Genomic DNA, 8,029 nt, shown 5'->3' with positions numbered 1-8,029 from the left:
AGATCCCTCTCTCAGTGGGGGTAGGGGGGGTGTCCTAAGCAGTGTCACACCTTCTCGTCCAGCAGGATGGGGTCCTTTCCAGCACTGGGTCCCTGTGTGACCTGTGTCAGCTCCCCCTTGCCGTGACCACTGCCAGCAGACTGTATGGCCACCTCAGAGCAATGGCTGTGGTCCCTCTTGGAAGAACTGGGGTTGACCTGGGGTCACACCTCCTACATAAACACTGCTGTTCACACAAAGCTGCACTGTTTGCTTTTTTTTAATTTTTCCGTGTGTGTGTGTGTGTGTGTGTGTGTGTGAGAAAATGGCCCTAAGGGGCACACAGAGAGACTTCTAAAAGCAGGGACAGGTATTTCCTCCTTAAATGTTTGGTAAGACTCCCTAGTGGAACTATCTTGTCCTGTAATTTTCTGAATTGCAACGTTTTTAACTATGAAGTTCAATTTCTTAAGCAGATTTAGGATGATTTGGGTTATCTATTTCTTCATAGGCGAGCTTAAGTAATTTTTTTTTTAATTTATTTTTGGCTGTGTTGGTCTTCGTTGCTGAATGCGGGCTTTCCCCAGTTGCAGTGGGCAGGGGCCGCTCCTTGTTGCGGTGCGCGGGCCTGTCACTGCAGTGGCCTCTCGTGGAGCACCGGCTGTAGGCGTGCAGGCTTCAGTAGTTGTGGCACGTGAGCTCAGTAGTTGTGGCTCGTGGGCTCTAGAGCGCAGGCTCAGTAGTTGTGGCGCACGGGCTTAGCTGCTCCGTGGCATATGGGATCCTCCTGGACCAGGGCTCAAACCTGTGTCCCCTGCGTTGGCAGGCGGATTCTTAACCACCACCAGGGGAGCCCCAGCTATAGAGTTTTTCTAGCCTACTTTTCATTATTCTTTCAATTTCTATAGAGTCCCACCTGTCATTTCTGTTACTGATAATTTTTCGCCTTTCTTGGTTAGTCTGATTAGAGGTTTATTAATATTACTGACCTTTTCGAAGAACTAACTTGGTTTAATTCTATCTACTAGTTTTATGTTTTCTATTTCATTGATTTTTGCTCTTTATTATTTGATTCATTCTGGTTGTTTTTCTTTCTCTAGTTTTTTAAAGCTTAGATTATTGATTTGAGAACTTTATTCTTTTCTAATACAAACGTTTTAAAAATATTTATTTATTTGGCTGCACCAGGTCTTAGTTGTGGCATGTGGGATCATTTTTTTTTTTTTTTTTTTTAGTTGTGGCATGCAGGATCTTTAGTTGAGGCATGTGGGATATTTAGTTGTGGCAGGCAGGATCTAGTTCCCTGACCAGGGATCAAACTTGGGCCCCCTGCATTGGGAGCATGGAATCCCGCACGTTTTCGTCTAGACACTGCTTTAGCTGCATCCCATGAATTTTGAAACATTTTATTTTTATTCAGTTCAAAATATTTTCTAATTTTCCATAAGACTTTCTTTTTGTCTGATGGATTATTTTAAAATGTGTTTTTTTTGTTATTACTACTTTAACTCTGATGTAAGAGAACATATTTTGTGAGACTTCCATTATATTGTTAAAGATTTCAAACTTTTGTTAAAGTTTGTTTAGTGGCCCAGAATATAGTCTATCTTGGTGAATGTTCCATGTACGCTTGGTCTAGAGAACTACAGACCAATCTCCTTCATCAACATAGATTAAAAGAAAAAATTCTCAACAAAATATTAGCAAAACAGGGCTTCCCTGGTAGTGCAGTGGTTAAGGATCCGCCTGCCAATGCAGGGGACATGGGTTCGAGCCCTGGTCCGCAGAGCAGGCTCCCACATGCCGCGGAGCAGTGAAGCCCGTGTGCCACAGCTACTGAGCCTACGCTCTAGAGCCCGCAAGCCACAACTACCGAAGCCTGCGCACCTAGAGCCTGTGCTCCGCAACAAGAGAAGCCACTGCAATGAGAAGCCCGCGCACCACAATGAAGAGTAACCCCTGCTTTCTGCAACTAGAGAAAGCCCGCACGCAGCAACAAAGACCCAGCGCAGCCAAAAAATAAAAATAAATTAATTAATTTTTAAAAATTAGCGAAACAAATCCATCAATATACAAAAAGTAATACATCACAATAAGTGGAGTTTTTCCTGGGGAAGGAAGGCTGGTTCAACATCTGAAAATCAAGCAGTGCAATTCATCATGTTAACACACTAAAGGAGAAAGAATCACATTATCATTTTACACAGAAATAGCAAGAGAGAAAATTCAACATTCATTCATGATTTTTTAAAAAGCAGCAAACTAGAAATATAACAATTTCTTTCACCTGGTAAAGGGTATCTACAAAAATCTCATGGCTAACACCATACTTAATGGCAAAGGACTGGATGTTTTCCCCCTAAGATTGGGAACAAGGCCAGGTTGTCCACGCTCATCACTTCTGTTTAGCATTGTCCTGGAAGCTCCAGCCACAAAATAAAACAAGAAAAAATCAAAAGGCAAACACATTGGAAAGGAGGAAATAAAACTTTCTATTCACAGAGAGCATGATTGTCTATGTAGAAAATCACATGGGATCCACACAAAACCCTAAAACTAATAAATGAGTTTAGCAAGAACACAGGCTACAGAGTAAATTATACCATGAACTGTATTTTCGTATACTGGTGATAAACAATTGGAAATTGACATTTAAAAAGCTATTATTTATGATAGGGCTTCCCTGGTGGTGCAGTGGTTAAGAATCCACCTACCAATGCAGGGGACACGGGTTCAAGCCCTGGTCCGGGAAGATCCCACATGCCGCGGAGCAACTAAGCCCACGCACCACAACAACTAGTGAACCTGCGCTCTAGAGCCCACGTGCCACAACTGCTGAGCCCACGTGCTACAGCTACTGAAGCCCACGCGCCTAGAGCCCGTGCTCCACAACAAGAGAAGCCACTGCAATAAGAAGGCCATGCACCACGAGGAAGAGTAGCCCCTGCTCGCTGCAACTAGAGAAAGCCTGCACACAGCAATGACGACTCAACACAGCCAAAAATAAAAAAATAAATTTATTTAAGAAAAACAAAAAAAACACTATTATGATAGCATCTGAAAAATGAAATAATTAGGTATAAATCTAAAAAATATATGTAGGCTCCATATGATGAAAATACAAAAGACTGATGAAGGAAATCAATGAAGACCTACATAAATGGAGAGATATACCATGTTCACAGATTGGAAAATTTTACTGTTAAGATGTCAATTCTCCCCAGATTGATCTATAGATTTAACATAATCCCCATCAAACTCCCCTTGGATTTTTTTTGTAGATGGAGACAAGCTGATCCTAAAAGCTACAGCCAAAGTCAAAGCAATTAGAATAGCTAAGGTGATTTTGAAAAAGACCACAGAAGGCTCACAGTACCTGATTTGAAGTGTGAGATGGGTGAAAGTTCAGACACAGCTCAATGGACCAGTACAGACAGTTCAGAAACAGACCCACACAGATATGGTCAATTGGTTTTCCACAGGTGTCAAGGTAATTCAATGGAGAAAGGATAGACTTTCACCGGATAGTACTAAAACAACTGGAAGAAAAGAATGAGGCTTGGCCCCATCTCATATCTTACACAAGTGTTTTTTTTAATTTATTTTATTTATTTATTTTTGGCTGTGTTGGGTATTTGTTGCTGCACGGGCTTTCTCTAGTTGCGGTGAGCGGGGGCTTCTCTTCATTGTGGTGCATGGGCTTCTCATTGCGGTGGCTTCTCTTGTTGCAGACCACAGGCTCTAGGCATGTGGGCTTCAATTGTTGTGGCGCATGGGCTCAGTTGTTGTGGCTCACAGGCTCTAGAGCACAGGTTCAGTAGTTGTGGCTTAGTTGCTCCGCGGCATGTGGGATCTTCCTGCACAAGGCCTCAAACCCGTGTCCCCTGCATTGGCAGGCAGATTCTTAACCACTGCACCACCAGGGAAGCCCCTCTTACACAAAATTTAAAGTGAGCCACAGACCTAAGTGTAAAACTTCCAGAAGAAAACCTAGCAGAAAATGTTCTGTCCTTGGATTAGGCAACGTCTATGAGATACAAAAAGCTCAAACTCTAATAGAAAAAACTGGGCGTCTTCAAAGTTGAAGAACTTCCCTTTGAATGACACAGTGAAGAGGACAAAAAGACAAGCCACAGACTAGAGAAGATGTTTGCAAATCACAGCCCTCAGGAAGGACTTGTATCAAGAACATATAATGAACACTCAAAACTCGATGATAAAACAAAAACCCCAGTTTACAAAGTTGGCAAAAGATTTGGACAGACACCTCACCAAAGAAGGTATATGAATATAGGGCAGAGAAGTGCATGGATAGATTTTCGACATCATTAGGGAAATGCCATTGAAGACGACGTGGGATACCACTACACACCTATTAGTATTACTTAAAAAAAATGATAATTAAAAAACCCAGTAATATCAAGTGTGAGAGCAATGGGGAGCAACTGGAACTCAGACGCTGCTGATGAGAATGTAAAAAGATACACCTCCTTTGGAAAAGTTGAGCGGTTTCTTAAACAGTTAAACATGTACCTACCATACAATTTAGTAGTCCCCTCTTAAGTATTTATTTACCCAAGCGACATGAAAACTTATGTTTATACAAGAGCCTAAAAGTGAATGTTTACAGCAGTTCCATTCATAATTGTCCCAAACTGCAAACAACCCTATGTCCTTGGGTTGCTGAGTAATAAAGTATGGTTCACGCATACTGTGGAATACTAGTCGGCAATGAAGAGGAACATGGATGCCTCTCACACCGCTAAGCGAAGGAAGCCAGACCCAAAATGCTACACACCGCAGGACTGCATTTCTACGACACTCTGGAAAAGGCAAAATCATAGTGACAGGGGACAGGTTAGTGGTGGCTGGGGCAAGGGGTGGGGAGGGTTTGGCTACACAGAGGCAGCCCAGGGTTTGGGGAGGGGAGAAAATGTTCTGTGCCTTGTTTGTGTGGTGGTACAACTCTAGGCATCATCAAAACTCAGCTGTACACACCAAAATGTGATTTTTATTGACATAAATTTAAAAATTTTAAAGTAAAAAAGTATTTAATTTGTAAAAGTGGGGCAAAAATCAGCAAAGTGCTGTTATTTTTAAGGGAAAGACGACTTGGTGAGATCAGAAGTTTCGTGGAGGAGAGGGCGCTTTCCTGGTGAAAGGATCACAGACCGGTGGAATCTGACCGAGCAGCGCGGCGCTGGGCGTGCTGGGTCCACCTGCGCGCTGGGGAGGATGCACCGTGCAGTTCGTGGGACACCTGGGACACCAAGGAGGAGAGGCCCTGCCAGGGGGGCCTATGGACATGGGTTATAATAGGAAACAACCCCCAGGTGCGGGGGTGGAGGTGGGAGGATTAAAACTTTCGAGAAGGAGGCAAAAAAAAAAAAAAAAGGCATCCTCAAGACAGAAAAGATGGAGACAAAAAGGGCAACGCCACCGCGCACTGGGTGTGGGAGTCAGTGTCAGGGCCGCCCGAGAAAGGGCACTCTATTGACAGCTTCACGTTTCCCCCAAGGCGGGCCTCCCTGGGACTCGCAGGTCTGGACCCCCAAACGGAGCTTTCAGAGGGTCGCGGGACCCACGTGTCCAGACGGGTCTCGGCAAGGAGGGAGCCCGGGGACCGCGTGGGAGTCGAGGTTCCGCGTGGGATCCGGGGGGCGGCGTGGGAGCCGAGGTATGCGTGGGAGCCGGGGGACGGCGTGGGAGTTCGGGGACCCTGTGGCAGCCGCGCAAGCTGGCTGAGCTGGGGTGAAAGAGAAGCTTGGAGCGACCACACACCCCCGGCTGCTCTCCCCGTACCCCGCCCCTTACTCCTCCTCCCCCATCCCTCCCCACAGGCTCCGCCCAGGACCCGCCCCCACTTCTGCTGAGACCCCGCCTCCCGCAGCCAAGTCCAATCGGCAGCCCGCCGCCACCACGGGCCCCCAGCTCTCTGCTGCTCCTCCCACGCCTGAACTTCCCGAAGGACAGCCGAGCGGCCCAATGAGCTCCCGGGATGTCCGGAGCGGGAGGCCGGAGGGCCAATTCGAAAGCGGCGCGGGCAGGAAAGGCGGGCCTCCGTGACGGACGGGGAGGAGGTGCTAGGCTGTTTGCTGGTTGCTAGCTGCGGCTGCTCGCCCGGCCTCCAGGCCGTTTCATTGTCACCGGGCCTCGGAGTCAGCGCCGGGGCCGGGGGCGTGAAGTCGCCGGCCCAAAGCCTGGGCCCCGCCGGTCCCCGCCTGGAGGGCCCCGCGCACCCCTCGCCGTTCGGCCCCGCAGGCCCAGAGTCCCAGGCCCGACCCGCGCAGGTGAGGGGATCCCTGTGCTGGTGGGGTTGCCCTCGCAGGTGAAGGGGGGTCCAGGGCCTGCGCAGATGATGGGGCCCGCGCAGGTGAGGGGGTTCCTGGACCGCGCAGGGAGGGGCATCCCGGGCTGCGCAGGTGAGGTGGAACGTGCAGGTGAGTGGGGCCTCGTTCCGACGAGGGCGTCCCCGCGCAGGTGAGGTGGTCCTGGGCCCGCCCAGATGCGGAGGCCAGCGCAAGTGAAGGGGTCTACGGCTCTCGCACAGGTGAGGGGGTCCACGCAGGTGACCGGGGGGGTCCTTATGCAGGTAAAGGGGTCTGCCCAGATGAGGGGGAGGGTGCAGGTGAGGGCCCATCGGTACCCCCGCACAGGTGAGGAGGGGCTCATGCCCCAGGGCCGTTGAGCTCCTCCTGCCTTCCCAGGAGGATGGGGTGGAAACCAGTCAGCAGCAGTCCGGTCTCACCACCTTGAGCCAAACCGCAGAGAGATGGGGAGCTGCCGGGCAGAGAAGCTGCCTGGGGTCCTGGGACAGCCCATCTTGAGGGGTCCAGGCAGAGACTCTGGACACCCACCTGCAGGTCCTGGGAGGGACACCTCTATATGCAAGGTGAGGTCTGGCCTGGAGGTTTCCACGGAGAGGCGGTGTTTACCATCCCAGAGCCCTGCAGGCTCCTTCTCTAGTGGGCCAGCCTGGGTCCACGTGGGTGTGGCCAGTGCCTCGAGGCGAGGAGGGTGTTAAATTTCACCCCCAGGACCCGACCGGAAATGCATAATTGAGGACACTGGCCTGGTGAGTGGCAGGGACAGCCTCTGCCCTCACGCTGGAGAGTAGGGGCCAAAGCCTCTGCTGTGGGTGTTGGGGCTGAAGGAGGCTGCAGTGCTGACCTTGGGGGACGATGGTGTGTGCCCGCTGGCCCACCAGAGTCCTCCGTGGCACAGAGGGCTGTGCTCATTCCTCTCTGGTCATTCCTGGTGCCGGCTCACCCCCTCTTATTACCTGAACACCTGCCACGTGCCGGGTTCTGGGGCTGCATGGTCCCCACGCTCATGGACTTTACCTTCTTACGAGGGCATCAGGCAGTGCACAGACCAACCTGTGTGCGCAGGTGGTCAAGTGAAGAAGAATGAAGCAGGATGAGGGAATGAAGAGTGACAGCGACAGGCAGCCCTCTGAGTGAAAGGGGGCCTCGTGACATCCCAGGGAAGGGTCTCAAGCAGATTGAGGAGGGAAAAGGGAGGCAGTGAGGAGGTTACAGAGGTCAGGGTCAGGTCTGAGGGGCATTAGGCATGTGGACTTTATTCTCCCTGCCTGGGAGTCCTCGGAGGGTCTTCACTGGGGGCATAGCCTGATCTGAGACCCGGTTCAGAAAGATCAACTGTGGCTGCCCTGCGGGGAGGGGCTGCTGCGGTTGTCCAGTTTGAGGAGATGGGGGCTCAGATGGGGGTTGTGGAGGGAAGGGATTGACGGGGAAGGGGCATCGGCTGGGTTGCTGAGGGGGCAGGTGTGGAGGTGAGGGAGAGGATGTCGGGACGAGACCCGGATCTTCGGTCTGAGTTTCAGAAAATGCCCTCCAGGGAAGGGCGCTGGAGGTGGTGGTCAGGAGTCCGCTTGGGTCTGAGGTGCCAGGGGCTGCATGGTTAGCTAAGTTGGGAACTAGGGGACAGGGGGGCGGGAGGTATGCCTGTGGGAACCGGCAGCCCATGGATGGTGTTTGAAGCCAGGAGGCCAGAGGCAGTCCCCTGGGACGAAGAGAGAGGCCCAGGG

The sequence above is a fragment of the Phocoena phocoena genome, chromosome 19 (genome assembly GCF_963924675.1).
Source record: "Phocoena phocoena chromosome 19, mPhoPho1.1, whole genome shotgun sequence".
Classification (NCBI taxonomy): domain Eukaryota; kingdom Metazoa; phylum Chordata; class Mammalia; order Artiodactyla; family Phocoenidae; genus Phocoena; species Phocoena phocoena.
Note: the sequence above shows the minus strand (reverse complement) of the source record.